Below are 21603 nucleotides of genomic sequence, written 5' to 3' on the forward strand. Positions count from 1 at the left end.
TCTCCTGCTTTTCCCCGCTTCCCCTTTCCAGCCTGATCTCCAATCCTGTTTTGCTGCAGTCTCTCAATGGGTTTCAGATAACTGCCTTGCTTTGAACACATCCAAGACTGTCACTTGCTGGATCTCTTTGGTTCCTTTTTTGTTTGGTGTCCCTATTCCCACTGTCAATTCCTTTAGGTACCTTAGTGTTATTTTAGACTCTACTCTCTCCTTTGCCCCTGAGGTTTCCACAGTACTCCAACGTGGGTTGTTTTCTCTCCTTTGTCTCCGGTCTATTGCAAAATATTTGAGTTTTTCTGCACTATATACGTTGATACATTATTTTATCATTTATCATCTTGATTATTCCAGTGTCATCAACCCTGGTTTACCTGTTTCTCAACTTCACCATTTACGAACCTTGTAGAATGCTGTGGCCCGTTTTCTTTGCAAGCTCGCAGAATCGATTTCTGCCTCCCTTTTAGCCTTCCTTCACTGGCTGCTGGTGAAGTTCTGCTCCTGGTTTAAAATTCTATGTATCACCTATTAAACCCTTCACTCCGGTTTCGCACCCTTCCCCACTTTTCATCACTTGTCATTCCATATACTCCAGTCAGTCCCCTCCGTTCCCTTGATTCCCATCGCCTAGTCCTGCCGTTACCCAAACTGACTCATTATGAATCCACTCGTCACTCCGCATTGTTCTTGCTGGCCCCAAAACTTTGGAATGATCTACCCCCTGCCTTGAGGCCTGAATTCTCTTTCCCCAAATTAAAACATTGCTTAACTCTCACTTTTTTTTATCCTTTCTTTTAGTTTCAACCCCCTAGGTCACTAAGCATAGAGTTCTAGATTTCCTGTACAGAGATAGTTACAGATATAATAATAATAATAATAATAATTATTATTATTATTATTTTGTATTGTAGTGTGTTTGCTGTTCTGCCTAAATGACTCTTTCCTATCAATTTTTGGAGTTCCTTTCTTATTTTATTTGTTTATTAATCTTTTTTTTATTGTATACTGCTACGACCTATGCTAGAAGTGACTGTATATTAAGGGGCTCATTTTTGAAAGAGAAAAACATCCTTCTCACCTCTATATTCATCCCTGTCTCTGCTCTCACTAAGCAAGAGTGAGTTGGAGCAGGAAAGAGAAAGAAGCTGAGCCACTGGCCTCCCTTTTAACCCAAACCTGCAGCCCACTCCCTGCCTGGTTTGATTCCTACCCAACTAGGACACTCACTTTTGAATGAAGTAACTATCTCTACTCATGTTTCAATACTGAACCACACCATCAAGTGATTATTGAATGTCAGATGATAACCCACTATAACATCAGTAACACCCTCCCCATTGTAAGCACCAGGTGCAGCATCGCCCTTGCCTGCATGGGTACAGTTACCAGTTGCCAGAACAATGCTCTCTGTAGATAATGTAGAATCCCCTAATTTCTAGACTATACCACAGCTGGATAGCCCATTCAACATCTGGCAAACTCAAATCATTTCTCCATATCACTTCCCCTTATACAGTAATATTGTGAATATCTTCAGTTAAGTCTATTTCTTCTGCCTGTGAGGGAGGTCTGTATATCACACTAATATACAGGTTTTCCATCCCTTCTTTTCAGGTTATCCCATAGTACCTCCTCCATACCTCATAAACTTGCAGTTCTGTTACATTAATAGTATTTATTTACATATGAAAAATTGCCAAAGTAATATATTGTTTTTTCCTTTTAAAAAATGTATTATTTATCAAGTTTACAACTCTATATCACCATGCAGTAAGATAAGAAGAAATAAAGAAACAATGTATAATACATTAACAATAAACAAACAAAAACACTAGAAATTACATTCTTGTCCTCAAAAATAAAGAAAAATAGATCAAAATGGAAAAAGGAAAAAAAAAAAAAAATTAAAGAAAAAAAAATCTATATTAGTCAGTTACCTGAGATGATTCCCCCTAGCCTGCCACAGGGTGCATACAAGTCTAAACAATGGTATCAAAATCATTCTTATAAATTATGAGTACATATTGAATATCAGCAGGTGGGCATGCTACTGTTTGGGCATCTGCTTTGGCTGGCCAGGCAATATCGTAAGCTTCGAGCAGACATTCCCCCCCCCCCCCCCTCACACACACAATTGTACATACCTTCAAATTTTGGGATATGATGATGTGGAGTAGTCAAGACTTCCAACTCTCTAGATATACACCAATTTGTTTCCTCCTGGTATGGTTCCCTCGGTATATATCACTTGGCAGGGCGATGGTCTGTCTTGCTGGGGGCAGCTGTACAACAAGGATAACATTTGAGACATTGGCCCATGATTATAATTTGCTTCCTTTATGCCTACTTGCAGATGAAGGATCTTTTAATGACTAAATGCTACAGAGAACATTTGACAGGGGAATATATGTTTTTAGAAAGTGTCTTTTTGGACTTTAGTTCTACAAAGTTTTTGGTTAGCACTCTTTATGCTTACCTCTAGGACTCATTGCTAGCTCCTGTTGCACATAGGCAGAGATGAAAGAGTGAATTGAATATTACTATTCTCCTAGAGGACTTGAAAATTTAGAACAGTCCTAAGCAAAAATTGCCATATCATCCCATGTTAAGAAAATAATGTTAAGATTTTATATTGCTGGTACTTCACCCCAGATCACCTCAGCAAATGGTTTCCATAGTCCAGTCCAGAGTGCTGGAGGCAATGTGGTCACCAAGTGAATGCACTTATAGGTCAATAAAAGGAGTTTGAACTGTATGTGGAAACGGATAGGAAGCCAGTGAAGTGACTTGAGGAGAGGGCTAATATGAGCATAACGGCATTGACGGATTATTAGTCGTGCAGCAGAATTTTGAACAGATTGAAGAGGAGAGAGATGGCTAAGTGGGAGACCTGTGAGAAGCAAGTTGCAATAGTCTAAGCGAGAGGTGATAAGAGTGTGGATGAGGGTTCTGGTAGTGTGCTCAGAAAGGAAAGGGTGAATTTTGGTGACATTATAGAGAAAGAAATGACAGGTTTTAGTAGTCTGCTGAATAAGTGCAGAGAAGGAGAGGGAGGAGTTGAAGATGACCCCAAGATTACGAGCTGATGAGACAGGAAGGATGAGAGTGTTATCCACAGAAATAGAGAATGGGGGAGGAGGAGAGGTTGGTTTAGGGGGAAAGATAAGAAGCTCAGTCTTGTTTAGTTTCAGATGGTGCTGAGACATCCAGGCAGCAATGTCAGACAGGCAGGCTGATACTTTGGCCTGGATTTCAGCTGAGATTTCTGGTGTGGAGAGGTAGATCTGGGAGTCATCAGCGTAAAGATGATACTGAAAACCATGGGATGAGATCAGAGTACCAAGGGAAGAAGTATAGATGGAGAAAAGAAGAGGTCGCAGGACAGATCCCTGAGGTACACCAACTGACAGTGGGATAGAAGTAGAGGAGGATCCACTAGAGTATACACTAAAGGTATGCTGGGAGAGATAAGAAGAAAACCAGGAAAGAACAGAGCCCTGAAATCCAAGTGAGGACAGCGTATCAAGGAGTAGGCTGTGATCAACAGTGTCAAAAGCAGCAGATAGATCGAGAAGGATGAGGATAGAATAGAGACCTTTGGATCTGGCCAGGAACAGATCATTGGAGACTTTAGCAAGCACTGTTTCAGTTGAATGAAGGGGGCGAAAGCCAGATTGAAGTGGATCAAGAACAGCTTGAGATGAAAGAAAATCAAGGCAACGGCGGTGAACAGCATGTTCAAGTATCTTGGATAAGAAAGGGAGGAGGGAGATGGGGCGATAGTTGGAAGGACAGGTAGGGTCCAATGAAGGTTTTTTAAGGAGTGGTGTGACTGTGGCATGTTTGAAGGCATCAGAAACAGTCACAGTGGACAGTGAAAGATTGAGGATATGACAGATAAAAGGGATGACAGTAGAAGAGATACTGTTAAGTAGATGGGTGGGAATAGGATCAGAGGAACAGGTAGTTAGTTTCGAGGAGGAAATAAGATGTGTAGTTTCCACTTCAGTGATTTCAGAAAAGGAAGAAAAGGAGGCAGGGGTTGGAGGGTTGAGAGAATGGACTAAGGGAAGGAGAGGTGGAGGTGACCTAGTTGAGAATGTTGTGAACCTTATCATGAAAGTACTCAGCCAGAGTCTGGGGGGAAAGTGAAGGTGGGGTTGGAGGTGAAGGCACTTTGAGGAGAGAGTTCAGTGTGGCAAAGAGATGTCGAGGGTTTGAGCCAAGAGAATTTGTCAACTAGATGTAATAGTCCTGTTTGGCAAGTAAAAGAGCAGACTGGAAGGAGGTCAGCAAGAATTTCAAACTTATGAAGTCAACATGGGCACGGGATTTCAGCCAAAGGTGTTCGGCAGAGCGGGCACAGGAACGTAGATAGCGGATTCTAGAGGTCAGCCAAGGCTGGGGTTTGGTACGTTTTACAGAACGGGGAATGGGAGGAGCGAGAGTATCCAGAGCAGAAGAGAGAATAGTATTATAGTAAGAGACAGCCTCATTGACAGACTTGGATAACATAGTGGTAGAGAAGAGATTTGAAACACTGGAGGACAGAGTAGAAGGGTCAATAGCCTACATGTATTGGTTAAGATTGGATGGGACTGGGGAGAGGGTGTTTAAGTGTGAAAGTTATCAGATGATGGTCAGAGAGGGGAAGAGTTGAGGCTCAGAAACTGGAGAGTGAGCAGTTTGAGAAGAGGATAAGATCAAGACAGTGGCCATTCTGGTGAGTGGGGGTAGTGGAGCACAGTTGAAGATTGAAAGAGAATGTTAAAGCAAGAAACTGAGAAGCATAAGAGTCAGAGGGATCATTAGCAAGAATGTTAAAATCCCCAAGAATGAGGGAAGGAGATGAAGGTTCAAGAAAGAAGGAAAGCCAGGCATCAAATTCAGTGAGAAAAGAAGAAAGGGAGATCAGGAGATCGATAAATGACTGCTACTCGGAGAGGCAGAGGAGCAAATAGACGGATGGAGTGAACTTCGAAGGAAGAAAAACAGTGAGACTGAGGTGGAAGAAGAGGTTGAAATCTACAAGAGAGTGAAAGTAGTAGCCCGAAACCACCTCCGCGGCCAACCGGGCGAGGAGTATGGGAGAAAAGATAACCTGCATGGCATAGGGCCGTGACTGAAGCAGAGTCTTCAGGATAAAGCCAAGTTTCAGTTAGGGCAAGCAGATGGAGGGTATGAGAGATAAAGAGGCCATGGATGTAGGAAAGTTCGTTACAGACAGAGCGGGCATTCCACAGAGCACAAGAGAAAGGCAGGGAAGAAGGGGGGAGGAGAGGAACAGAAATTAGATTGGAGATATCACGGTGTGACCTGCACAAATAGGATGAGAGCTGATGTGGAGGACCAGGATTGGGATTAATGTCCCCAGCAGAAAGCAGGAGAAGGAGCAAGAGAGTACGGAGAAGAGTAGGAGAGGTATAACGATAGCGACGAAGGCAAGATGTACTGAGATAGAAAGGAGATGGATGAATGGAAGGAAGGAAATGTTGAAGGCTGAGAGCTGAGAAAAAGGAAGAGGAAAAAAGAGATGGTGAGATAATGAATACAGAGGGTGGACAATGTGTTCCTGCAGTGTACAGTGGTTTGAGATGGAGAAACAGATTAGGAAGGGACAGTACCAAGAAGAAAAAGTGTACTGGAGCCATAAGTAATAACTGGGAGAAAAATAAATGTAAAGAGAAAAATGCCCCATGGAGGCCCTGAGTGGATCGGAGTGGACCTGGGAGTCACCCCGGATATAGCTGTGAGGATATGCATAAGGGCTGCAAGTCCTCCACAGCACCTGGTGGGAGCACTGGGCACCTAGAGCGGAGGACCTGAGTGGATCGGAGTGGACCTGGGAGTCACCCCGGAGAAGGCTGTAAAGGATATGCAGATGAGCTGCAAGTCCTCCACAGCACCTGAAAGGCAGCCGGTGTTAGAGCTGGGCACCTCTCAGCCGAGGAAAGGCTTACCAGGGGTTAGGCCGAAGCCAGCATTCCTCCTCCTGAGGGTCACCTGATCAGAAGTGTCCCACTCCCTAATACTTGGGCCTCAGTCAGTCATGGAAATACTGCAGATTACGGTATCTACCAGGACATGTTTTGGCTAAGTCATAAGAAAACCAGCCTGATATATAAAAAACTGGTAGTTAAAGAAAGGAAGATGTGATAGATCATCCTGGCTGTTGTGTAAGTTTCTGTGATTCCTCTAGTTAGTGGAGGGAGCACCTGGGTGAAATACATCACTTCTGGCCCAAGAGTGTCTCAATACTGTACTGCTACCAGCTAATTAGAGAAAAGCATATAATTAATAAAAGCATATAATTAATAAAAGCATGTATGATGATGTATACAACCCAATAGAAGAGCCATTGCTTTGCATGGAACAGCAGTAGGGCCCTAGAGGTTGTAACATATGCGTTACTCAGAGACAGAATCCCTTCTACATGCATTTTTACTTTTATCTGCCACTGTGCCATCATTTTCAGCTTTAGGTTATACATAATACAGAAGCTGATATTTAATACCAGTTCTACATCACCACAATGAGAAAAGATGTCTTTGAAAGGGTGGTTTTGTGAAGGAGCAGCACTGCCATCTTGTGGTTAAGACAGGCCCTATGCTTTTGTCTGGCTATAAGCTGATTTTCACTTTTAGTCCCAGGCCCCCGTTTCCTACAGATATTTCTGAATTCTGCAGCAAGAGTTTGCAAATTCTGCCACAATAAAGTAACATCGCTTCATAAATGTGCATATATTTGTGTAAATGTATATTTTCTTATAGATTTCCACTATTCACAATGTAATGTAAGCCACATTGAGCCTGCAAAGTGGTGGGAAAATGTGGGGTACAAATGCAATAAATAAATAAATATTAAATTATGTACATTGCTTTAAATGTTAGAATAATGTCATTTTCTGGCATCTCTTGTGTGTCCAGTGAATTTGGTATTTTATTAGAAGAAAGGGATCTTAGTGATCGATGCTGGATAATAAGGATAGGATAGTGAATTGGGTAAGGGATCTGGGGCATGTAGAATAAAAGAGGACCACAGAGAAAGGAAATGGAGGGATGGGGGTTCAGAGCATCATTACACCACATTTTAACAACTGCAATGCTCTTTGTTTAAGCATGCCCAACCAGGGATGTAGCTACCATTGAGCAAGCATAGCAAAATGCCAAGGGCTGCCTGCTGATGTACCCCTACAGGTCTCGGAATTTCGCCTCCTCTATCTGCCCCCTTGGAGGTCTGACATCCCCACCCCCCGCCTCCCATGGTCTTCGTAATCCACAGTGTTCAGATGTTCATCTAAATGCCTCTGCCAGATGCCTGCTGTGGTTTTGAGGTCCCTGGGGGGGGGGGGGGGGGAGAGATTAGAGAGATGCTGAGACTTGCAGGGAAGAGGGGTGGAAGAGAGAAGGAGAAATGCCAGGGTCTGTAGAGGGGGGGGGGGAGAGGAGGGGGTTAGAGAGATGCTGGGACCTGAGGAGGGGCAGAGGAAGAGAGGGTTTCGTTGGAAAACTTCCTCAGGAACTCCAAATGTTTACAACTGTTGAAACGTGGAACAAAAGTCTTTTCAAAAGAGAGAGGGACTGACTTTTGTTCCACGTTTCAACAGTTGTAAACATTTGGAGTTCCTGAGGAAGTTTTCCAACGAAACCCTGCAGCGTTGGACTCTTGATGTTTTGAAGACAGCAATATAGCCCAACCGGGGTGTGAAGATTTTCACCTTGGTGTGGCGCTTGTGGTGGAATATAATCATTGGAAATAACCCATATTGGATCCACTTATATAGTGGATGGGGATTTAATAGAATTATCGAAGAAGCTCACGATAAGCTAAGTGAATTCAAATATTCTTTACAGTGCCTCTTGAATATATGAACTATGAATTAGTCAAAAAAACTTTATAAGAGGGTCGGATAGTGGCACGAGAGATACTTGCTGGACTGTTACTTTTAATACATTTTTTGAAGTGTTTGAGCACTATTGTGGTTTTCGTGAAAGGAACACGTATTAAAATAAAAAAAGAATAAAAAACCACGCTCTATGATTGAGATGCTCAACCACCCAATGAGATGCACAGATGTTGGGCAAATTCTCATGTTATAGAGTGAGTTAATACTCTTGAGAGCCCTCCAAAAATTCAAAAAATCAATAATCATACTAAGAGTACTTTATTAAACAACTAGCCGTTGAGCCCGTAAAAACGGGCTGGTATTGGGGTTTTCCTTCCTTCCTTCCTCCCCCCCCCCCCCGTGAGGTCGCCACCGCTACTGTTCTCCCCCCTGGAGTCGCCGCCGCCGCCATCCCTCCACCCGGCCCGGGCCCTCTCGCTCTCTGCTACTAAACTTACACATCCATTCGCCGGAACGCAGCACGCACATCAGCTGAGCTGCCGTCAGCCCTTCCTTCTCTGCCTGTGTCCCGCCCTCCTGTGACATAACGTCAGCAAGGGCGGGACAAAGGCAGGGAAGGAAGGCCGACGGCAGCTCAGCTGATGTGCGTGCTGTGTTCCGGTGAATGGATGTGTAAGTTTAGTAGCAGAGAGAGAGGGCCCGGGCCGGGTGTGGGTGTGTGTGTGTGTGTGTGTGTGGGGGGGGGGGGGGGTAACTGTAGCGGCGACCTCGGGGGGCGGGGGGAGAGCGGTATCAACCTCGGCGGTGCAGTTTCCCTCTCTGTCCCGCCCTCATCATCACGTATTGACGCGGGGGCGGGACAGAGAGGGAAGTCTCTACTGCGCATTTGCGAATGAGTCGGTCACTCGCCGTTTATATGTTTGATGGTTTAAGAGAGCAGTCCTTCTTTAATGGTACTCTCGTGTCCACCAGCGAGATCTAAGAAATGTGCATCTCTGACATCTTGCATTTCAGTTTCTAATTTTATTACTATGACAGGTCTTCAAGTGTTTGCTTTTTGCAGGGTTTGTTTACTGGAGCTTTGAAGGGATTTCTCTTCCTCCCTCCATCCCCAGGTTTCCCCCTACCTTGGGAGAGATAGTGTTATGGGGGAGGCTCCATCTTGAGTTTTCTGCCCAGGACCCATTCAGTCCTAGCTACACCACTGTGCCCAACTACTCTGAGCATTGCAACACTTTCTGTCCTCCACTACATACTATCCTCAACCCAATCCAAATCAGTCTCAACTCCCACTCACCTCTCTTACCAGCCTCCATCATTTTATTCTTTTCCCCTCCCCTCCAACCCTGTTTAACAATTCTATTTTACACTCTTTTCTCCAGAAGCTTGCTGCCAGCACTGTCAGGTGTTCTGTTATTCTCTGACACCGCACGGCTCTCAGTGAGTTTCAGCTGATTAGTACATAAATCCCCCCAATGGTCTCAAAATCTTACAAAAATAGAACAGGATTCTGGATACTGTGCATTCACACTCACTGAGAGCCACATGATGCTGAACAGAAAACAGGACACCTCTGGTGCAACTGAAGGAAACATTATAGACATCTCAAATAAAGAGGCCTGAGGAGGCTCTGCCAGCCCCACCCACCCCCTCAGTCCACTAACCGCTTAGTAAGTTAATATAGGCCCAGATGGTCAAAACCTAACGCTGGCGCTGGGAATGATTAGTGCCAGAACTGCACACGTTAATGTGCACAGCAAGCACAAAACTTTCCAGTGCACGTGCTAATCTGTGCGCTGAAGATCAGTGCAAATTGTACTTAAATGCATTGAAATGCCCTTCGGGCGAGGACCCTGGCTCTTGGAGCTAATTTTGTTTTGAAATTTCCCTGTATTTGTTGCATATTATATCAATCTAATCATTTCCAATTTTTTGAGCCAAAACAAATGGAGGAGTTCTTGTTACATAGAGAGGAAGTAGTGGTAATAGTTGAATCACAGACGCATACTGCATAAGATAGGCTTGAGAGGAAGCACTGGGGAGCAGTATTAATACTTATTTTTTCTTTTCCTTGATTGTTAAATTTAATTTTCTTTCTCTTGGATCATATTACTATAATTTCTTTTGGTCGAAGCAATATAATATATATTTTTTCTTAACCATGTCTCTATTAAGACATTAGTTTGTATAAGGTTATCAATAGAAATCAAACAAAATAAAACATGGAAAAGAAAATAAGATGATACCTTTTTTATTGGACATAACTTAATACATTTCTTGATTAGTTTTCGAAGGTTGCCCTTCTTCGTCAGATCGGAAATAAGCAAATGTGCTAGCTGACAATGTATATAAGTGAAAACATTCAAGCATTACTATGACAGTCTGACAGGATGGGAGGATGGGGGTGGGTAGGAGGTATGCATGGGGACATCAAAGCATATCATTGATATTCTAACAGGATGGGTGTGGATAGGTGAGGGGTGGGGTGATCAACAGAGACATACAGCTTTATGGTTTATAATGGGCTAGGAACCCCAGATCCTTGTTAAGTCCTTTCTGTTGGGTGTTAAAATATTCAATCATTCTGACTTCAAAGGTCTTACATTGGTTCTTGTATGGTTTTAAAGTTCTTTCAGGATTCTCACTGTGAAGCCACTGGTACAGTGTCCTGGTCCCGTTTGTATAAGGGAAACTGTTATTGCTATATGTATTTCATTATCTCTGTTTGAGTTGTATTAAAGCAAATTTAATAAATTAAAAAAAAAATAAATGCATTGAAATGGATTTGAATCAGGTGATTATGAGGCATATTTTCAAAGCACTTAGCCTTCCAAAGTTCCATAGAAACCTATGGAACTTTGGAAGGCTAAGTGTTTTGAAAATATGCCTCTATGTGTTCACTCCAATGTTCAGAAGACTGTGCAGAACCTAACGCTGGCCTTAACACTGAAAACACACCACCAGGTCGGGAATGGTGTTCGGGTTTTGAGGAAAGGATTGCTTCTGTTTTTTTTCACATTAAATTGCTGGGTTTTGGCTTCTTTGGAAAGGAGAAAGTTGAAAGGAGAAAGAAGCCCGTGCAGCCTGTAGTGCTGATAGTGAGAAAAATGACCAGGTCTGCAAAGTCAGGGGTGAGGGCAGGCATTGGTGTCTGTCATACTACTGTAACTTATCATTTCTATAGCGCTACTAGATAAATGCAGTGCTGTACCCAATATATACAGGTACTTTTTTTTTGGTCCCTAATGGGCTCACAATTTAAGGTATTTTTTTGTACCTGGTGCAACGGACGGTTAAGTGACTTGCCCAGGGTCACAAGGAGCTGCAATTGGACTCAAACTCAGGCCCTGATGCTCAAAGCTTGCCATGCTTGCAACATTTGAATTAGATTGACTGTAGCCAGTCTAGTGTGCATGTTATTCAGCATTTAATGCACAAAGGGGTTCTGCGTTGCTTTTACTGTTTGCGGTAGCAGCTACCAATACTCCTATGCAAATGTATTACAACAAGCTCATTAGTATTAAAATGATGCACAGAAAGGAACGCCTACCTTTAACGTTCGAATTTTTCTGGCAGGTCTGGAGCTGTCATTGCATGAGGGTGACTTCGCAGTGGGGCAGTCTGCTAGTATTTTTTTAGTCTGCCTTTGTGTGGGAAATGGGCCATGTGCATGTGTGTGTGTCCTGCATGTAACAGTGGTGTCAAAAATTTGTTGTGGAACAAAAAACAAAAAAGAACTTCCAAACTACTACTACTACTTGTGACCTGGATTGACCACTGTTGGAAACAGGATACTGGGTTTGATGGACCTTCAGTCTATCCTAATATGGCAACGCTTATGTTCTCCCCTCAGTCCTCTCTTTTCCAAATTGAAGAGCACTAATCTCTTTAGCCTTTCCTCATACGGGAGGAATTCCACCTCCTTTATCATTTTGGTCGCTCTTCTTTGAATATTTTCTGATTTCGCTATATCTTTTTTTAGATATGACAACCAGAATTGAATGCGATACTCAAGATGAAGTCACACCATGGAGCGATACAGTGGCATTATATAATTCTTGGTCTTATTTACCATCTTTTTCCTAATAATTTCTAGCATCCTGTTTGCTTTTTTGGCTGCCACCACACACTGGGCTGTTCTTGCACTATGGGATATGTGCACTTGCCTCTAGCACTGGAGTTTTGAGCATCAGGTCCAAAGTTAGCACAGCAAAAAGGCTGTTAACTGGATACTAATCTGAATAATCGACTGGTGCCCGTTTAACGTTTGGGTCAGCACACATACCTGGATATTCAATGCTGGTAGCCACACAAGGCCTGGCATTGAATAACTGGGGTTAACTCAGCCCATGGCTTATAAGCTGCTTACCACCATAGGCTGAACACTACCCCTTAATATTTAAAGGTATGATGTTATGTATTTTGACAGTGCTGAGGTGATTATGACAGGATGGGAAGGGGGTTAGAAGTATGAGAGTTGATAGAAGAGGGGAGGGGTTCAAAGTTGAAGGTATAGAAACATAGAAACATGAGGGCAGATAAGAGCCAAATGGCCCATCCAGTCTGCCCATTCATAGCAACCACTATCTCCTCCTTTCCCTAACAGATTCCACGTTCCTGTCCCACACTTTCTTAATTTTACAGTACTTGTCTCCTCCACCGGGAGGCAATTTCATGCGTCCACCACCCTTTCTGTGAAAAAGTATTTCCTCAGATTACTGCTGAGCCTATAACCTCTTAACTTTATCCTATGCCCTCTCATTCCAGAGTTTCCCTTATATATATGATACCTAACACCCTTGCACTGCCACTGCCACCGTTTTCCCTCCACCCTCTTTCCTCCAAGCTTGCTTCCATCCCAGTTCCTCCAGAATAGCTGAACTGTTTCAGAGATACTAAGTTACCCAGTTCCCGGCAGGAAATTTTTGACCAGTCCTAGTTTTGAACTTATATCCCAAAGCAGTGTGAAATTTGTAGTGCCTGATCCTGCCCATCAAAATCAGTGCTTCAAGTCCCATAATGCAGCACGATAGGATGACCAGAAATCCAGGACTGTTCCAAAATTTCCACCCTGGAACTGGGTTTATGTTGGCCTTTCTGCTATTTTCTTGCAGCATTGCATGGGGCTCACATTCCTGCACTGTTCAGTGTGGTGAAAATAATATGGGCATCGGGGCATCACATTGCTCAATTTCACAGCAGAACATGCATTGCCGAAAGAAAACAGAACAGTTGTGCTGGGAGCAGCAAAGGATGTGAGGCAGAATGTATATTAGGGAAGATAGTCAAGGGAGCCACCATGACTCCTAGATCTACAAGGAGGAATAGTGATCTACACTGTGACTGAAGAATTCTGCTCACTTGCAGAACATCACTGCCACCCTGTGGACAGACCCTCCTTCCTACCTTGCAGAAAGTTTTCTTCTACATTCTGTGTATAGAGAAGATGATTCTTCAAAAGTTTTTCAAATGTGCCCACCAAAGGCTTTTACTGCAGCCACAAGAGGGTCTACCACCTCCTGGCTCTGCCATTGCTGCTTCTGTACTCTGTAAGCTGTGTAGTGCTCATAGGTGAAGGAGAATTGAACAGGAATACAAGCATTACATGACTCAAACTCAAAGAGAGACACACGGAGTGGCGGAATTAGAAAAGGCCCAGCAGGCAGAAGCAGAGCGTCTAAGTTACCCAGTTCCAGTAGGGAGATTTTAGGCCAGTCCAGAATTTCTGCCAACCTTATCATGATGCATTATGGAAGCTGCAGCTCTGATTTCAATGGGTAGAATCGAGGGCTTCAAATACCACACTGCTTCAGGATGTAAGTTCCAAACCAGGACTGGTCAACCTGAAACTACCTTACTCATCACTTTCAAAACTTGATCCTCACTGATTGATGAAAAATACTTCTACAGGTAACTTATCCTGATCAAATTGAGAGCTTATATTACTAATTTTGCAATGCAAAATCTTGACTTTTTAAGGCAGACTCATGAGAAGTACTGTTCATCCCTTGAGAAGAGGTAAGATGTCTAACTTTTGCAAATAGTTATTTAGATTCTGAAGGAGCAGCATGAATAACAATGCTTCAGTGATTGAACATAAGCATAGCCGTAAGAACATAAGAATAGCCGTAACTGGTTCAGACTAGTGGTCCATCTAGCCCAGTATCCTGTTTCCAAAGGTGGCCAAGCCAGGTCACAAGTACCTGGCAGAAACCCAAATAGTAGAAACATTCCATGCTACTGATCCCAGGGCAAGCAGTGGCTTCCCCATGTCTGTCTGAATAGCAGACTATCCTGCTTATAATCGAACGAGAAAAGCGCCCAAGTTCCGACCTAAATCGGGAGATGGACGTTTATCTCACAAAAACGAATAACATGGTATAATCGAAAGCTGAACTTGGACGTTTTCAACTGCACTCCATCGCAGAAGCGTACAAAGTTGACGGGGGCGTGTCGGAGGCATGGTGAAGGCGGGACTGGGGCATGGTTATCAGCCGAACAGAGATGGGCGCCTTTCACCAATAATGGAAAAAAAAGTATGCGTTTGTAGCTAGAATTTAGGGCACTTTTCCTGGACCCTGTTTTTTCACGAATAAGGCCCCAAAAAGTGCCCTCACAAATTGTCGAATAAAACATGGACGTCTATTTTTGCGAAAATACGGTTCGGTCCGCCCCTTCACGGACCCGTTCTCTGAGATAAACGCCCATGGAGATAGACGTTTTCGTTCGATTATGCCCCTCCACGGACTTTTCATCCAGGAACTGTCCAAACCTTTTTTAAACCCAGATACACTAACCGCTATTACCATATCCTCTGGCAACGAGATTCAAAATGGCTGCCGAGAATTGAAGTCTCGGTGGCCATTTTGAATCTCGCTGAGACCGTCAGGCTGCAAACAGGAGGATGGAGAGCAGCGCGCTGGGCAGGAAAGAGGGGGCTCTTTCCTGCCCCGACGTCACTAGACCAGGGAAGATCGCGTGAGTAAGGGGAGAAGTGGTGACAGGGCCGGGGGGACGGCGATCCCGAACTCGGAAGGAGGGAGGGAGGGAGGGCGGCCGGCCAGCCAGCCAAATCTCTACCTTTGGACTATAAGACGCACCCCCCCCCCCCATTTTCCTCCCAAATTTGGGGGGAAAAAAGTGTGTCTTATAGTTCCGAAAAATACGGTAATGTTTTATTATTTTATTAAATAAATATTGCTTCTGGACATACTGCTAGCTGTTTTTATTCAGGTTTTGACCTGATGTCAAGTAACTGGGTTGCATTATACATATATTCAGTGCTGCTACCATCTATCCTTATCACAGCACTGAATAAAGCTATTTTTTTAAGCACAATAGCTGGTGTTTAAAAAATAGGTGTTGTGGTGTTGAATTGTAGCACTGAAGACCTTGCTTTGCAAAATGGGAGCACCAAATGATTTATTAAGATCATTGGAGCCGACTCTCTGGGTGCTGTGGGTGCTTGAGCACCCCCAATATTGAGAAAATTCCTTGTATGTGTCCAGGGAGGGGTTATTTCCATTGGGCTTAGCACCCGCAATAATTTTGAAAAGTTGGCTCCTATGATTAAGATCCAAATTACTTCTGGGCAGGTCAAGCTGATCTAAAAATATAGTAGGATCACTAGTTTTTGGAAATTCTTATGTTCAGAATATAGGGATCTCCCCACACCGTTGGTTGTACATAAAAAGTTAGCATCTCTGAAGTCTTCTACTGCCCCATTAGATTCATTTCCAGCAATACTAATCAGAGATTCTCTTCCTTGAATACAACCATCTGTTCTTTCCAGGGCCACTTGCACCAGTGGGTAAAGGGAGCAGCTGCCCCAGGCCCCTGCATAAAGTGTGCCCAGCCACACAGGTGCTTATTGGTAAATTTAGTCTAGAGTCTGGTCTCTTGCATTCTCCCTCCCCCCAGCGGTCCTCCATATTTATTTAATGTTACTGGCAGCATCAGTGATTAGGACAGGCTTCTGGCGCTGGGGCCCTTCCAGAGCCGTGTCTCGCCTACCCAGAAATAGGAAGTTGAATCAGAGTAGGTGGAAAGGCCCTGACACCGGAAACCTGCCCTAATTGCTGCTGCTGTCAGTGACATTACACAAGTATGGAGGACCGTCTTAGTAAACATACCCCTTAATTTGTAAAAAGTGGTCATCTCCATGGCAGCTTCTCTCTCAATCACTTTCCTCTCCCTCCTGGTGGCTGGGAACCACCCTTAAATCTCTCTCTCCATTCCCCACTCCTCTCACAGCTGTAGGGAATTATATACCAGTGATGCAGCTAAGGGACTGAGCTTCATCTCCCCTTCTCCCTCTAGTGGGGGAGTAACTGACTCCCCTAGCACTGAGCCACTGCTCCCCCTGCTGGGGTTGGAAATCCGTTCCACCCTTTTGGGGCTACCCTCCTCTCTCCTGCTTGCAAAGGCTTCTGGGAACCACAGTTCAGGGATTAGCTGCTTCTCTGTGGGGCCCCGAGTGCTAGCTTTGTCACAACCCACTAAACCTGCTCCAGGGACCTGCACACTGCTGTGATGGATCCGAGTATGACATCTGAGGCTGGCAAAAAATATTTTTAAAGATGTTTTTTGAGGGTGGGAGGGGGTTAGTGACCACTGGGGGAGTAAGGGGAGGTCAACCCCGATTCTCTCTGGTGGTCATCTGGTCATTTCAGCCACCTTTTTTGCCTTGGTCGTAAGAAAAACAGGACCAGGTAAAGTCGTCCAAGTGCTCGTCAGGGACACCCTTTTTTTCCATTATGGATCAAGGATGTCCACATGTTAGGCACGCCCAAGTCCCGCCTTCGCTACACCTCCAATACGCCCCCTTGAACTTTGGCTGACCCTGCAATGGAAAGCTGTTGGGGACGTCCAAAATCGGCTTTCAATTATACAGATTTGGATGATCCTGTGAGGACACCCATCTTCCGATTTGTGTTGAAAGATGGCCATCCTTCTCTTTCAAAAATGAGCCTGATTGGCTTCCAATAACCCTTAGAATTAAGTTTGAAATGTTTGTTCAAGTCTGCTGCATTATTCCATATTCTCTATCCTGTACGCTGTGCTTTCAAAGAGCAGTTTTCTCCATTCATGATTTATTTGGAGGTTCATCTTTTTCTTACCTTGCCCCGCATTTATGGATTGGTTTGCCACTGAATCTCAGATTAGAACCTTCTCTTTGTAAACTGAGAAAGATCTAAATATATGACTTTGAGGTTCATATGGGAACCTAGTGGCTCTGATGGGCTGGCACTGCCATATTTCTTCTCCCTTCTTTCTATATTTGGCTCCTCTGTTTGTATCCTTTTCTTACATTTTGTTTTAATTTTTATTTTAATCTAAACTGGCAACTCTGCACTCTGTTAAACCAATTTGTTACCAATTAGCAAAAGGCAGTATATCCAATTTGTATTTTTATCTAAAATGTCAGAGAGAAAAACATATTTCTCTCCAATGGGCTTACTATATTGATTTGCAGCTTCTTTGTTTAACACAACAAATCACCAAGTCCCTGAATTTACATAACTACATAAGTATATTGAGAATATGAAAGTGGAAATTATCATTACCTACACATAGCTGTCATTGTTGTTGTCACATGCTGCTGTCAGGTTATTCCGTAATACATGCCAGGTTCACAGGCTGTAACATTTCCTCAAGAATTTCTGACTGTCAAGATTGGTTAAAGAAGCTAGAGTTGCAAGCAAGGTGTGGATTTCTCTCCATCTACAGATAGCCAACCATACTTTTTTGGGTTTACTGATGACAGCAATTCATCACAAGGTGTGAGCCACTGAAGGTTTACTGGATTACCATCCAATACACTACACTTTACCCATCTTAAATTTGAAATCTTTGCAGACTTTCCTACGGAACTCTCTGCATACGTTATCATCTTCCAGATATCTAATGGTACTCTACTTTATAGAGTACCTCATTTACCTGACCTGCTCTTAATAGGAAAAGAATTACGGGGGGGGGGGGGGGGGGGGGGGCAAATTTTCAGTAGCCTGCGTTATTCCAAAATATATGCTTTATCTTTAGGCAGTAAATGGAGCAAAAAAAAAACAACAACACTGTGGGGGTAATTATATGAGAGACTTAAGCATGTAGAATAGATTTTAAATGCAAGAGGTAGCTCCTATAAAGTTGAAACACAGATCACAGCAGGAGTAGGAGGTGGACTGGGCTAGATGGAGCATTGGTCCGACCCCCATATGGCTATTTTTATGGTTCTATGAACAAGCAGAGGACGGGTGAGAGCGGCACTAAGGTACACATTTTATAAAATATACACGTGTGCATCAGTTCTCACCACACATACCCACAAACACACTTAAATGTGCCTCAAAGCAGGCACCTACTTTATCTGGTTAATTTTATACAGACACAAACGCATACAGGGGGAAATTATATAACTGGGTGCCTTAATTTAGTTGACTGAGGACATGCAGTGGGAGCCCTGTTGTATAATGGTAGCTGGGCCCCCAGACTCTGTTACAGAAAGCTAGTATAACTAGAGCACAGCAGCATAGGCCTGGTGTAACTGAAAGTGTATACATGCGGCAGGGATGTGTGTAGGCAGGTGCCTTGACCATGTCAATGCCCCCTTATAATTACACACACTGCTACTTATATGTGTCATTAGGTGGTAGGTGCCCTGCTGGCACTTTCGTTGGTAGAACATGTTTACAGGCACAAGGGGTCACATAAATGCAGGTGCCTAGATTACAGAATGGCCCTTCTAGGGGGAAATTTTATAAATTGCACTCAAAAATGGGCACCAGAAGAGATCAGCGCAAAGCGTGATTCTATAAAAAAAAGCGTGTGCCAGACTTCCACCTGCTGAAACTGGGTGTAAATACTGGCACCCAAGTTAGGCATGCTGAAGCTGTATTCTGCAATATGTGTGCAACTTTCTGGAACACCTCTAACTTGCCCATTCCCCTTCCTTGGCCATGACCCCTTTTGAGATACGCGCTATGGAAGTTAGGTGCCCTGCCTTATAGAAAAGCATGTAACCAGATGCACGTGCAAATTCTAATGTGCGCCAATTAACCTCACTAATTGGTTGGCAACCAATTGATGGTTCAGAGCTCATTATTTAATTAAATGCATGTGCATCATGGGAGTGCATGCAAATTTGAGCACCATATGAAGAATCCAAGTGATACTGTCTTTGTAATATACACCTTCACCAGTTATATCCCTGGTTATAAAATTGCCCATTTTATACTACCCACTGTCAGGTTTCTTCCCTGGAAGCACTGGGTTTGTGAGCCCTTGGACCACCACCGTGGAGCGGCAGTGGCAGGCAAGGTCACCTTCAAAGCAGAGACGAGGCAAGGCTGGACTGGAACCCCGGACTGGAGTTCTGCACTGGAATACCCAGGACTGGAACGCACCGGACTGGTGTGCACTGGAACCCACTGGACTGGTGCACACTGGAGTGGAGCCCACTGGACTGGAACACACTGGACCTAGGCTTCACCTACGCTTAGCCACCGTTCCCCAAGGGTTGAGCCCTCAGGTTCGGGCAGCCGGTAGGGCTTACAGGAAAACCGGAACTAGCAAGCAGGAACAGGAATCAGGATACAGAATTCCCCTCAGGCACCTAGGCGAAAGCAAGGCAGACAGGCAGGGAATGTCTGGGTTCCGGCAATAGTCAGGTCTGGCCACAGGCAGAGAATATCCGGGTTCAGGCAATGGTCAGGTCAAGCGGCAAGACTATGGCTGGAGCTCCAGCAGCAAGGAGTACTGGCAGCGGACAGGACTAGGGCTGAAGCTCCAGAAGCAAAGGAAAACATACACGGGAAAACCAGAAAGCTAAACACATGAAAACTACAAAAGCTGTACACAAGCTAACAAGAAAGCTATGCCCAAGCTAACTAGTCACAAGCTAGAAACCCACACTAAGCAAAACACAGGAGAACTAGTAAAGCTGTACACAAGCCAACAAGAAAAGCTATGCCCAAGCTACTAGTAACAAGCTAGAAACTCACACTGAACTGGACAAGGTAGCAGTGCACAGAGCACTCTAACATACCAGGGACCTTAGACGATGCAAAGGCTGCAGTCTCTAAGTGATTAATAAAGCCCTTCAACACCTGAGCAGCAGCTGCAGCCATCAGTAAGCAACTACGGAGGCTGTCCAGGCAGTCCGGCAGCCTGGAAGAACCGGACCGGACTAGGCTAAAGTCTGGAACTGGTAGGAACAGCAAGACAAACTATGGCAGCCACTGGCTCTGGCCACCAGCAGGTGAGAGGAGCACAAACCAAGGAGCAGGCAGAGCGCACACAGAACATAGAGAGACTTAGAATACCTAGGTGCAGCACAGAGGAGCAAACAGAGCCAGGCTAGAGACAGAGGTAGAGCTAACTCAGGCAGCACCCCCAGGTGCAGTAGAGTGGAGTAATTAGAGCCATGCTGGAAGCAGCTAGCACACAGAAGGAAAACAAAAAGGATAGGCAGAAGCCAGCTTAGAAGCTGACCCCCAGAAATAAGTTAAGTCAGAGGGTGGTCACGGCCAAAGATGTGACACCCACTCTGTGTAGCGCCAACAAAAAACACATGCAATGGTATGCAGTTAGAAATAGTTCTTTATTAAAGCCAAAACAACCCGACATGGGCTGAGTTTTGGCTAGATAGCCTGCCTCAGGGCTCTAAACAGTCTGATAACTTTGCAGGTTATGTGAATGATTTGGATGTTGAGCCAGGAAACAAGGACCTAATATCAGAGGTGACCAAATCACAAATGAATAAAAAATGAAAACACTGCTCGTAATCCTGGTGTGTAGCCTCCGAATGCAACAACAATGTAGGACTGAGTATGAAGCTGCTGGGATTACAAGCGGTGTTCCTGTTTTATTATTTATTTATTTGTAGCATTTATATCCCACATTTTCCCACCTATTTGCAGGCTCAATGTGGTTTACATTATTCTGTAATGGTGATCACCAATTTCAGCAAAAGAGAAAATACATAGTTAAGATGGAGGTGACAGAGTGGATTAGATATTCAGGTAAAGGAAGTTCATTTTCATGCTGAGAAGTAAAAGGTATAAGATTAAACTTTAAACTTGATAAATCAGTTTGAACAATCAGAAATAATAAACTTCAATCGTGGATAGATTAGTTTGAACAATCAGAAAATTAAAGGTTACGTTTTGTGAAGTTCTGGTGGAAATTTCTTACTGGTGTTTAGGATGGATCTTAATGATAATGCTGGCCGGTTAAGTTTATAGCAGACAGAGACAGGACTACTATTTGAACAGTGCGATTTGGCCACTAAACTTAGCTGGCAAAGTGCTGAATATTTGCGGCTAGCCAGTTATATTGTGTGAAATAGCCAGTTAGCCACTATACGCTAAGCACTAATATTCAGTTGATATGCAACTTTTCCTTAAAATCGAGCGTGGTACTGGAAGATTGGAGGGTAGCCAATGTAACGCCCATTTTTTAAAAAGGCTCCAGGGGAGATCCGGGAAATTATAGACCGGTGAGTCTGATGTCAGTGCCGGGGAAAATGGTAGAGGCTATTATTAAAAACAAAATTACAGAGCACATCCGAGGACATGGATTACTGAGACCCAGTCAGCACGGCTTTTGTGTGGGGAAATCTTGCCTGACCAATTTACTTCAATTCTTTGAAGGAGTAAACAAACATGTGGACAAAGGGAAGCCGGTTGATATTGTGCATCTGGATTTTCAAAAGGCGTTTGACAAGGTACCTCATGAAAGGCTACAGAGGATATTGGATTAAA

This window comes from Microcaecilia unicolor, chromosome 3 (genome assembly GCF_901765095.1).
Source record: "Microcaecilia unicolor chromosome 3, aMicUni1.1, whole genome shotgun sequence".
NCBI lineage: Eukaryota > Metazoa > Chordata > Amphibia > Gymnophiona > Siphonopidae > Microcaecilia > Microcaecilia unicolor.